Source organism: Harpia harpyja, chromosome 3, assembly GCF_026419915.1.
Source record: "Harpia harpyja isolate bHarHar1 chromosome 3, bHarHar1 primary haplotype, whole genome shotgun sequence".
NCBI lineage: Eukaryota > Metazoa > Chordata > Aves > Accipitriformes > Accipitridae > Harpia > Harpia harpyja.
Window position 1 is genome coordinate 18,926,260 of NC_068942.1, and position 10,864 is coordinate 18,937,123.

A 10,864-nucleotide genomic window follows, 5' to 3' on the forward strand; every position below is an offset into this window, starting at 1 on the left:
TTGGGCTTCAATTTCTCCTCTTCAGGTCACCCTTAGTTCAGCCACATATACCTACCTGCCATGCTCAGGCCTTCTATAAGTAAATGCAACACCAGGAAAGTCAATAGAGTTTCATTCACTTACAACAGAAGTGAATTTAACCATAAATCGATAATGAAAAGCAAAATGTTCCCTACGTGCCTGTTCTTGTAGCTGTCCTTCATCTGAAGAGTTCAGCCCCACTTAGAGAATCAATGTATCGATAGAAAGTAAACTGTGTTTTCAATAAAACTGAAGATGTGAGCAGATTCAGCATTGTATTATTATTAATTTCCAAAGTTAGCCACAAGCTTTTAACAGTTTCCATTAAATCTCCAGAGGAAATTGAAGAATTTGGATAATTATCAAAAAATGCTGTATTAAAGTACTCTCCTCCATCCCTCTACATGTGCAGAAGCAACTTGGCATATTTGTAGGGCAAGCAAGGATACTCTGTTGACTGAAAGCAATGATGCTTCACTGCCTCTTATTTCTGGGATAGCCCTAAGCTCATTCTGCCACCTTGTGTGATCAACATATATTACAGCGCAATCTCATTTTCAGGTGCGTATTTATTCCACTCCAGTAGGTCTCGCCTCATATTTAGTACTACTCAAAGCTTGGAGTCAGTTAAACTATGTGGAGACAACAACTCATCTCTGATATTCTAATATGGATTGTCAGGATGAACCAAATTTAATATTTCACTCATATTCCACCTCCCAGAAAGCCACTTAGTTTTAATAATTAGAGCAGTGAATAATTCTTACCAATTATATGAAAGAATGAACATTTCTGTTTGTTATCTTATTGTTAGATTATGGTTCTCTTGAATGTATAACTTCCTTGAAATGATTTGCTAAATAATGCTTGGGAATAATTTTAGCCCATATCATCCATTCAAAGCAATTTGTTGAAAATAAAAAGCAGTTTTTCAAAACTTGAGCTGTGTCATTAGACACTCTTTCTCTTATGGCCTATTTCCCCTTAATAGAAATAGTTTCTTCACACTTACCCTGACTGGAAAACTGTGACTGTTAGAAAAACATTTGGCTTTCAGTGTAAAATGCCTGTGGAAAGCAAATACAAAGGTAGTCTTTCAGAAAGTTTCTCCACTGTTTTCTCAATGTTCCTCATTTCTGCTGCTATGTTCAGTCATGACAATATGAAAAAAAAAATCAAAAAAGTTAAAAAAAAGCAAAAGCCTTTAATGAAAACCCTGGTTAAAGCCTGTTGGGTAAAAATGTCTGATGTTGTGATTAGCTGAATGAATTCAATGATCTTGTTCTGGAAACAGGGAAAGCATTCCTGAAGTTCATCTACAAAAACCTTGTGAAGCTTTAGGTCAGTCTATCATGAGCGGCTCCACAAGGGATTGACAAGCCCAGAAATGACTGCTGGTACAATGTGAAAATCAATAACGCTACATGAATTTGTTACCTACGGATGTCATGCCCCTTCAGACCACTAGCAAATGCCCATGCACCCTGTAGGTACCGAAACACATAACTGTGACACCAGCTGTGTCCAGAAAGGCTGCCAGTATAGAGGTGCATTTCACCCTGTTCACAGAAAGGCGCTCAGCACATCCAGGTTTTAAATGCCTGTAAGCTTGTGTGCACTGATCTGCTGGTAAGCGAAGGTGACAGAAGGTAGGAAGCAGAGAAAACAATTATCAAAAGCTACTTCTAAATCCTACAAACGCAGATGCTGACATCTATTATTGCCTTATGCCCTACAGATATGAACTACATTTCTTATCTAAGAAGTGAACTATGGCTCAGACTTAATTAACCAGAACTGCAGTGCCTATAAGATCTATGCTAAAAACATAGCAAACGCAGTCAAAGCAAAACTCATTCCTGGAGTCTAGTTTTAATGTCTTTCACACAGGGAAATATTTATACCTAAAAGCTGATGTTTTCACTTTACACTTATGGAATACAATTCATCTTACAATATCTCATCATCACCTTAAATTGTGGCTGTGGTCAGAAAACTGTTTATGTTAACATTGCACCATTTTACTCACCATACACTCTGTGAGTCTCAATCACTTCACAGGGCTGATCTCCAGTCCTTCCGTGAGAAGAAATAATTGAGGCAGAAAGATTCACAGTAATTTTAATAAGAACCAGGCAAAATATATCTACCAAATACAAACTCAAAAAAATATGCAGTTTGCATGTCAGAGAAAGCATTAATAAATTTGGAATTTGCTGAATAATTTCAGCCCACCCACCCCAAATTAATAACAAAAGTAATTTCAGAAAAATCTCTTTTGTTTCCTGACTTACTCTGTACAAAATTTTGACCTTTCTTTTAGAAGTTGGTCTGTTTAAAAAAGATTTTTAAAAAAAAGTGTTTAAAAACAAAACTGAAGATTTTGCCTCTGACTATGTGTTTCAGGTTGACCCAGAGAGGAATATCATATTAAAGTATTTTTTTCCAATAACCTACTGATTAAAAAAAAACCCCAACCTTCAAAACACGTTACACACAATCCTAATTTCAAAGGACTTTGGCTCAAGTTCCAAAAGCAAAGAGCAGCCCTAAAATGTCCATAATGAGCCTGGTATAAGGAAGCATACGGTAAAGGGACCTGGAAAGTTTGAATCCCTGTACAGGCTCTTGCAGAGCCTTTGGCAAGTCATTTCATTTCCTTATATCTCTATTTCCCTATCTATTAAGTCAGAGCAATAATACCTACCTTCCCTGAAGAGGTGACAGTAATTAAGTCAATGTTTTGCATAGCACTTTCAAGATGCAAATCTCTACATTAAAGTTCTAAGTACTATTATTATTATCATCATTATCACTGATTATCATTAAGCTAAAGCTACTGTTTAATTCTGTATGTTCTCTTCTCGTTCTGAGAAATACATTCAACTACCATTGTAAGCTAATTATACCATCTACTCTTAAGTACAGGACTACAAAAGCATACCTTCTGCTGCATTTGCAGTCTGTTCCCTCTTTCAAATACTCTTTGTGTAAAGGAAAGTATATTCTTAACTAATGCCTTAAGGAAGTTTGCACGGTATTGCCAAATTAGCTCATTGCAATTAGTATCTCAAGCTTCTCTGCAATCCCAGGAAAATAGCAGCAGCCACAAACGCAGTTAATAATGATGACTTTGTAAAACAGAACTGGAGGCTAATATTGAAAGGGCTGTCAAAGAGCAAAAGGCTGCTTTTCAAACGACCTTTAAATCCTCAGTGACTCCTGCGGAGGATAAGAGGTAACATGAGTGACAAAAAAGGCTTTCCCAGCTCACCACATTTCGCCAGGTCAAAGAAACATTTGTAATGAATAAATAAATAGATAATTCATCCCCCAGCTGTTTCGGCACCTTTTCCGATATGAACACGGGTAGGAAGCAGGTCTGTGAAGCTGGAAGAATTTCAGAGACCTGTAAAACAGTCAGAGAACAGAGCTCAGAGAACTGAGCCCGAGTCATTCGTTATGCAGAGCAGAAAGGAAGAGAAATTTGCCCCCAGGGCCTCAGATGCAATGTGTATCTGTGAACCGTAAGGTTTTAAAATGCCGATATCAAAACTAGTGCTTCCTAAAATCAGCCTGACTTGGTTTCTACTGGGTTTGCTTGCGAGAACGCGCAGCCGTGCAATGCCGTCCTGCCACCCTGCCTGCCCGCTGATGCAGTCAGCTGCGAAACTCAATGTGCATGAGCTTCCAGATGTCTGGGCACAAAAATGCCACCACTCAGTGTACTTCAGAGTCTACCTGCGACAAAAATAACACACACATATAGACACAGAGTAAAGAGGTGATACGTCACATCTTGGCATGCAGCCATGGAGAAAACCACTCCTCTCCTTGTGATTGTTTATGTGTTATGGCAATGCATTAGTCTAAATTAAAAAGTAAATTTTAATGGATATTGAAATTTTACAACTATCAGCCTTGAAAGAACCTCTTCAAGATGAGACATTTTGTAACAGCACAGTATTTTGCATTTATATAAACTTTCTGTCTAAGGTTATCAACGCAGAAGTGTTTGTAAAGTCAAATAATTAAAAGTGCATGGAAATCCTGAGAGGCAAAGTAAATGTTACTTTTTATAGGGAAGGAAACTGAAACCTAGAGACTAAAATCTGCATGCAATGTTACCCAGTGGGATGGGGCACATAACATCCCATAGCCTTGGTCCAAGCAAAGTACAGATCCACCAACCATTTGAAAATCACTGTGGCTCCAGCCTCCTCCATGTGCCGAAGGATTCCTGTGCTGCAGGGGAGGCTTTCTGCTGCAGCCCAGGTCTCACCCGTACCGGAGGGCAGTCAGTTGTGGCTGCAGTGCTCATCAGGACCCACAATGCCAGGCAGGTAGTTCCAAGCTGGTAATTAGGCACGGTCTGAGTGGCTGCCCTCCATAACACGGGGACTGGAGGCAAGGTTTTCCTCTCCTGAAACCACCTTTCTGTAAATTAATGTGACCCCCTGTCTTACCCTATGGGAGGACATTCAACAGATATTTGCTCAACCATCATGAGCAAATGAGGTTAATGAAGATTCTCCAAAGGAGAAGAAGGGGTAAATGACTTCTTTAATGTAAAGAAGGGGTTGAGAAAAGAATGAACAGTATTAAATTACATTAATACCTGAGATAATGGAAGAAAAGTCATAAAACACACACATACATACTCATTTGTCTATCTTCTCTTTAGGTCTTGTACAAACCTATCCTGAGGTGGGGTGGAACTGGCTGTTGGTATAAACAACTTTTCATAATTGCAATAATTAAAAAACAGGAATAGACTGCAAGAAGGGAATTCTTCATATAAATGGCACCTGCATGGCCATCCAGTGCCATCAGCTACTACACCTCAAGTGGACAAGGTTTATTGGTAAGTCAGCGTGGTTCCTTGCTGAACTTCTGTGCAAGGCATTTATTGCTCTTGATAAAACATAGATTTCCAGAAACAGCCTAATTCTCCCTAGGACAAGAAGTCCAAGGAATGACTTAGAAACATTATTTGTCAGGTGGCTTTCAACTGCCTTTGCTTCTTTGTCCGTTATTTTTAAAGTATGTTTAAGCACTACTACACAATTTTAAAAGATAATAAAAGGGGGCTAGGATTACACTGTTCAAGAACATCTCAGATGGTACCTGTTCTTTAAAAGTGAGACCATTGAAATTTGCCAGCTAGAAAGTTGTGCAATCAGCCTACTGACAAGCTGCAAAATATAATTTATTATACAATATGATGTCTCACCATATAATAATATAAAAAATATTTATCACTGCACTTAAAAAACAATGTAGTTCCAGTTCCCAGACAAAACATGATTATAATTTCTTATTTTATTACTTCATTGTTTCTCTTTTAAGTAACATTTAGATAGGCTCAGAAATGGCTGGAATTTCAAGTCTAACCTCTGCCAAATCTTCAAAAGCCCTGGACATTTGTATCTCACTCATTCTGCTCCTCAAAGCTTCAGACTGATAGCACTGGAAATTAAATTGACCCATTTATTCATCACTGTAGCAGGGCTTAAACCTCAGCAGCATGATTGCCATCATGTCAGTGCTGCCAATGACCTAAGTCTTGAGTTTCAGAGATTGCCCCAGCAACACTCGATAATAAGTGGCAAAACATTATTACTTCCTTTGGTACTCATTATAAAAACATTAATTGGGGTGAAAGGTAATCCACTTCATATGCTAAGTCATGGATCTTCTCTAAGGGTGGACAAGGGGGATTGCAAGAATAAGTATGTCATGGTGATTCGTTGCCACAAAATTTCCTCAAAGTTTGAACGTAATGGGCTACTAGAGGGCGGCACAACAAGGAAAAAATTATCCAGATTTGATTTAAATTATCCAGATCTGGTCTGAAAGGTCACCATCAAAATGAGAACACAACACAGAAAAGGGATGAGCTCTGAAGATATGTCAGTATAATTTATGCAAAACATTTTTTCCACTGTGCTATTTTGAATAGTTTTATTTATCTTAGGGAATCATTCTATGGCTCACACACTGCAGCTAGTTAAAATTCACAGTTCTTTTACCACCCCATTCCTATTGTCTCTCCCTTTCAAGCACTGTTTTCATACCAAAATAAAAAAGAAAAAAAAAAGAAAAATATCCCCACCAATTTTCTTCGGTTTGACTCCTGTGGCAGAACAGCATTAAAGTCACAGCCAGACAGCTGTTTCCCCCCCTCGCGAGTGTTGTCACCCTGCCTCTTTAAGCTCTGTTTTATCAGTTGCATAGAAGTTTTTTTTCCTTCATTTCAAAGAGCACATTAAACTCTCATTAACAGTAAGGGGAATTAGGCATGCACAGTTAGAAAACAACAACAAAAAAAATCCTGCACTATCTAAGTAAAGAAACAGGATTCCCCTGACAAATGTGTATTCACAAAGAAATATCACTGTAGGTAACAAATAGGGTCCCTTGGCTAAGGGAGATATTTCCAAGGTTTCCTCAAAGCGGGCGCTGTCTTGGAGCCTTTCAGCAGGAAAAAATGGGTTCTTCTCAGCCTGGGTTTATCTTGAAATTTTGGACTTTCATCCTTACGGAACAATAATGTTTGAAAAAACAAAAATTTAAATTGAACCCCAAGCCTCGTAAGGAGGCATCTTGGGGGCCAGCTACTGGCAGGGCTGGAGAGAGTGCTGCTGCCAAATGGAAAATGTGAGCTGGCAAGTGGACCTGAAATCTTAGATTTTGAACTTGGCAGATCTGAAAAGTCTTGGCATTTGGTTACAGATCCTGGAATGTGAACCTTGCAAACAAGTTTTCCCCTAAGAGTATAAAAAGCACCTTTAATATATATATAAAGCAAACTTCCGTCTACCCTTCTTATAAACAGCACTGATGTGTTTTGCACAGTATGAAGTATCCTTTAGAAATGTGTTGGTTTTGCCTAGAAATCCTGTCTTCATTTGTCTGTCTTTATGTCTCATGTGGGCCCCTGTGACTTTTTGACCCTCCAGTAAATTTTAGCATCATTCAAGAAGGTCAAACAGTCAGGGAAAGCAAAAATGGATTCAAAAAGAAAGAGCTGCCGTGAATGGAGAATTATCATCATAAGCCTTATTAGACATTTCAAATGCTGCAGACTTCAATGGCAACAAGCTTTTAAAAGTTCAGCCTCTGCTTTTACTGGTATAAGGGGATACCATTGATTTTCCATCTGATCTTTAAGATCACTAATCAGAACAGTTACCCAAGACTTTCTGCAAAGTTATATGAACTATTTAAATTATTTAAAATTTAGTTTAAAAATTAAAAAAATTTTGAAACATTATAAAACCAGTTTCCTAGTGTTTCACTGTACCCTTGATGGCAGGGAAGAGTCACGACGTTACTTGCATCTCTCTACTCAGCTTAGCCAAAATCCTCTGCGTTTTCTGGTTCTTTCTTTTTCTTTTTTTTTTCTCTTTTGCGGGGGTAGAGGGGGAGCAGACAGTACTGGCAAATCACAGCTTTGAAAGTAAATAAAGGAGTGGTTGCAGTCTATTTAATAGCAACATATTCTCCCTATTAATATCATTACTGTCATCTTTACCAACATTATAGCTGGAGTTTAAGCACGTAGGAGACACAACAGCTTTCATAAGTCACATCTCTCCTGTAATTTGCTTACATGCAGTGAGCAATTTATCCTGTTAATATCTTGTTCAGCTATTGAAAAGTCAGAGTCTGAAACCACTGAAAAGAAGCCCAAGACATAACGTACAAAGGAATGTTAAAAATTGTTCTGTAGTCGAGTCAACCCCCCTCGGACCCTGCATGTGCAGAAAGTCTCCAGCCCATGAATCATCTATATACTATGTTGTGGTCCACCATGCAAGCTATAGAGAAACACATGCCACAAGCTGATCTCCAAAGCCTCAGACAGCTTAGCCGGTATAAATTATCTCTTAGGATGAATTATTCTGTCTTGATTTGCGAATTTGACACTCTCTCCATTTGTAACTTGTTTCCTTCATCCTTTGCATGCGTTAGCACAGTACTGGGATATATTTAAAATCACAAGAGATCCATTCCCATTAGTTTGGAAGGTTATTTTATGTAAGGATTTCCTTGTTTCTTAATATTCCTTTACACAGGTTTTTTTTTTTTCTTCATATATCCTGAAAAAGGAAAAGAAAATGGCATAAGCACCGTATAGTGTTTCAGCCTTTCTTTCTTTTTCTCTCTTACCTTTACAAGACCACAGTATTACCATTCATTCTTCTCCTTCATTTGAAGCTACATTTTTTATAACTTCTCTTTGGATTTCCTAGGTAAAACATACATGCTTTCCAATCAAAACTGCTTACTGGTGGTGCATTTTTGAGGTGAAAATCTGAGTTATATGTTTTTTAATAAGACAAAAATTAAATCTGATGTCACACCCCCAGTTCAGCAAACCAGAGAAACCCTGTTCTGACTCCTGGTTGAAGTGTGCTGCCGAAACCGTGCTGAGAGCGCTGGCTGGGCTAGCTCTTGTAAGGCTGTCTCTGCGGTGCAGAGAGGAGGACACAGCAAGCTTCTCACCCAGGTCTCCCAAGGATTCACAGGTGATTTAAGATTCAAATCCTTCTCTCCATCTCTCTCCTGAGGATTAGCCTTTCACAAGAGAAATCTCCTGCTGGTGCAGAACTACTGTACTGGAACTCACACCGTCCCCCTCCCAGCTACTGGGCTGAGGGGATTCTCTCCAAGATGATAAACTGATGTCTCCAAGGAGGCTCGTTCACTCACTGGCTCGCAGGCACTAATTTAAAGGAGTGCCTAGCTACAGTATGATTTATCAGCAAAGACTACTGAGAAAATAATGGGCTTTTAAAAGATGACATGTTCCAGAAATCATCTGTATAGCAACCTGCTATACAATCCAAAGTCCTGTTGGATTTGGCAGAAGTTCAGCCAGGCTGCAGGTAATGGCAGACGTGGCCAGAGCTGTCGGACTTTGGGGTCTGTTAAAGTTCTGAGTGCATTTCCATAAGAAAAAAAAATACTGTTTTATTTTCATTTACTTATCAAGCAATACCTTGCCACCACAACACCAAAAGGAAGTAAAATTTCCAGACTGTCGAATGTCAGGGGTAAATGGCCTCCCCATTTAAAGGCTAGTCTCTGGCGCACTTTAGCTAACCTCGGTCCCTAAAAAAGGTATGCCCTCCTGAGCTTCCCTGAAAGCCAACATCACAATGAGGGGGACAGCAAAGTGAGAATACAAAATAACTGCAAAGGTCAGTGTTAACGTACCCAGTTAGTCAGACAGGTTGGAGACAATATGACTTGTTAGAAAAAAGATACAAGAGCCACAAGACAATTTACAGATACAAAAAAAGATAAAGGTACCGCAAGATGATAACCTGGCATTATCACATTTTATACTTTAAAATATCTATTGTTAAATACACCCTGAAGCCTACATTTGGAAACAGGAGAGCTTGACAAAGAATTTAGGTGCTCTCTTCTTCAGCATATATAGGATCTTATACACAACCAACATGAAAGTCAGCTGCTGCAGCAGACCTTTGATGCTGTGTATGCCCTCCAGTGCAGACACGTCTGTACACAAAGGCAGTTGCACTTGACAGACAGTCGTTCTGGACTTGCATGCATAAGTTCAGATGCAGAAGCCATAAAACATTATAAACCATGCTTCACAAGTTCACACAGCAGAAGCTATTCGGTGGATTTGGCCATTGTTTAAGGCTCTCTGAAAACAGATGGAAACATGATGTCTTCTCACAAGTTTTGTTCCCACATTACTGCCACAGATGGTGCTCTCACCTCTTTGAGGAATAGATCTTTTTTCTTACAGAAGCAATAACAGGAAACAAAATATTTCACATTACTGCTGACATAACTGATCTCAAGCAATTAACTGCTGAGACATTGCAATCTTCTACCATTTCTTGCTCTCCTCCCCTCCCAGAACATATTCTTTTTCTCCATTTAATCCTTTTCCATTCAAAACCATCAACAGGCAGGGACACACATTGAAATATCAAGTCAGCTATTTACCTATATTTTCTTCTCAAAAAGTCCATATGCCCCTACTGAGTCAGTCTACAAATGTCACTGCATTAATGTAGTTCATTGAAAATGAAGAAGGAAACTTTTTTTCAGATGGTTTGGTAAGACATTGTACTGTTCCTTGTGGGAGTTTTTTGTCTTTTCTTTTTTTCCCCCACTAAGAGCAAGTAACTGGATAATTATATTTCAACCTCCTGAGGGCTCATTTCCCAAATGGATGTAAATAATAAATCAAGCACCAATGGGAGACAATTTGGTTCTCAAAACAGGCCTCTACATTTCAGCATCTAGAATGTTATACAGTGTTTGCACTGTTGTTATTGTACCTTTGCACCTCTTAAACAATGACCTCATTGTTATTTTCTGCTCTTATAAGAAAAATCAGCTCCTGTTTACACAAAAAAGAATTTGAAAACCATCAAGAAGAAAAAAACTGCTTCCTACTCATCATTTACACCCACCATCTATTAATTTGCTAAGGAAATACATGCTTAAGCAAGCTCTAAAAATTGAACTGCCTTATTATTACAACAAAAAAATAAATCAACAAAAATTCATGCAAGCAGTCAGTTGTGCCTGTTGATCACCATCTGGAAAACTTGAAGTCCAGTCCAGGCAAACACCTCTGGCCCCTAGGTGAAATGCAGCCTATGAGTTATCATCCATGCTTTCCACATCCAGCTGCTGCTGGAGCATGTTGACTGCATTTTTAACATGTAGACTTTTCCTTGGTCTCCTCACAGCCCTCCCATGAGCCCCAGAGAGTGCTTGCATACCACTAGTATGTTATGGGTTTGGTGTTTACTTCTTCAGGTCAAAATATCTGAAATGATGGGAG

General features: G+C 38.8%; 1 long non-coding RNA gene across 1 annotated transcript in view; it reads right to left on the bottom strand.

Annotated features, from left to right (window-relative positions):
* LOC128139306 (uncharacterized) overlaps positions 1-4,876 on the bottom strand; it is a 30,601-nt gene extending 25,725 nt beyond the window's left edge. Inside the window, exons 1-3 of the long non-coding RNA XR_008234315.1 lie at positions 4,150-4,876; positions 3,296-3,762; positions 1,034-2,181 (exon numbers count right to left, since the gene is read on the bottom strand). This is a non-coding gene — a long non-coding RNA (uncharacterized LOC128139306). The remainder of the gene's footprint in view (positions 1-1,033; positions 2,182-3,295; positions 3,763-4,149) is intronic.
* Between the last annotated feature and the right edge of the window lie 5,988 nt (positions 4,877-10,864).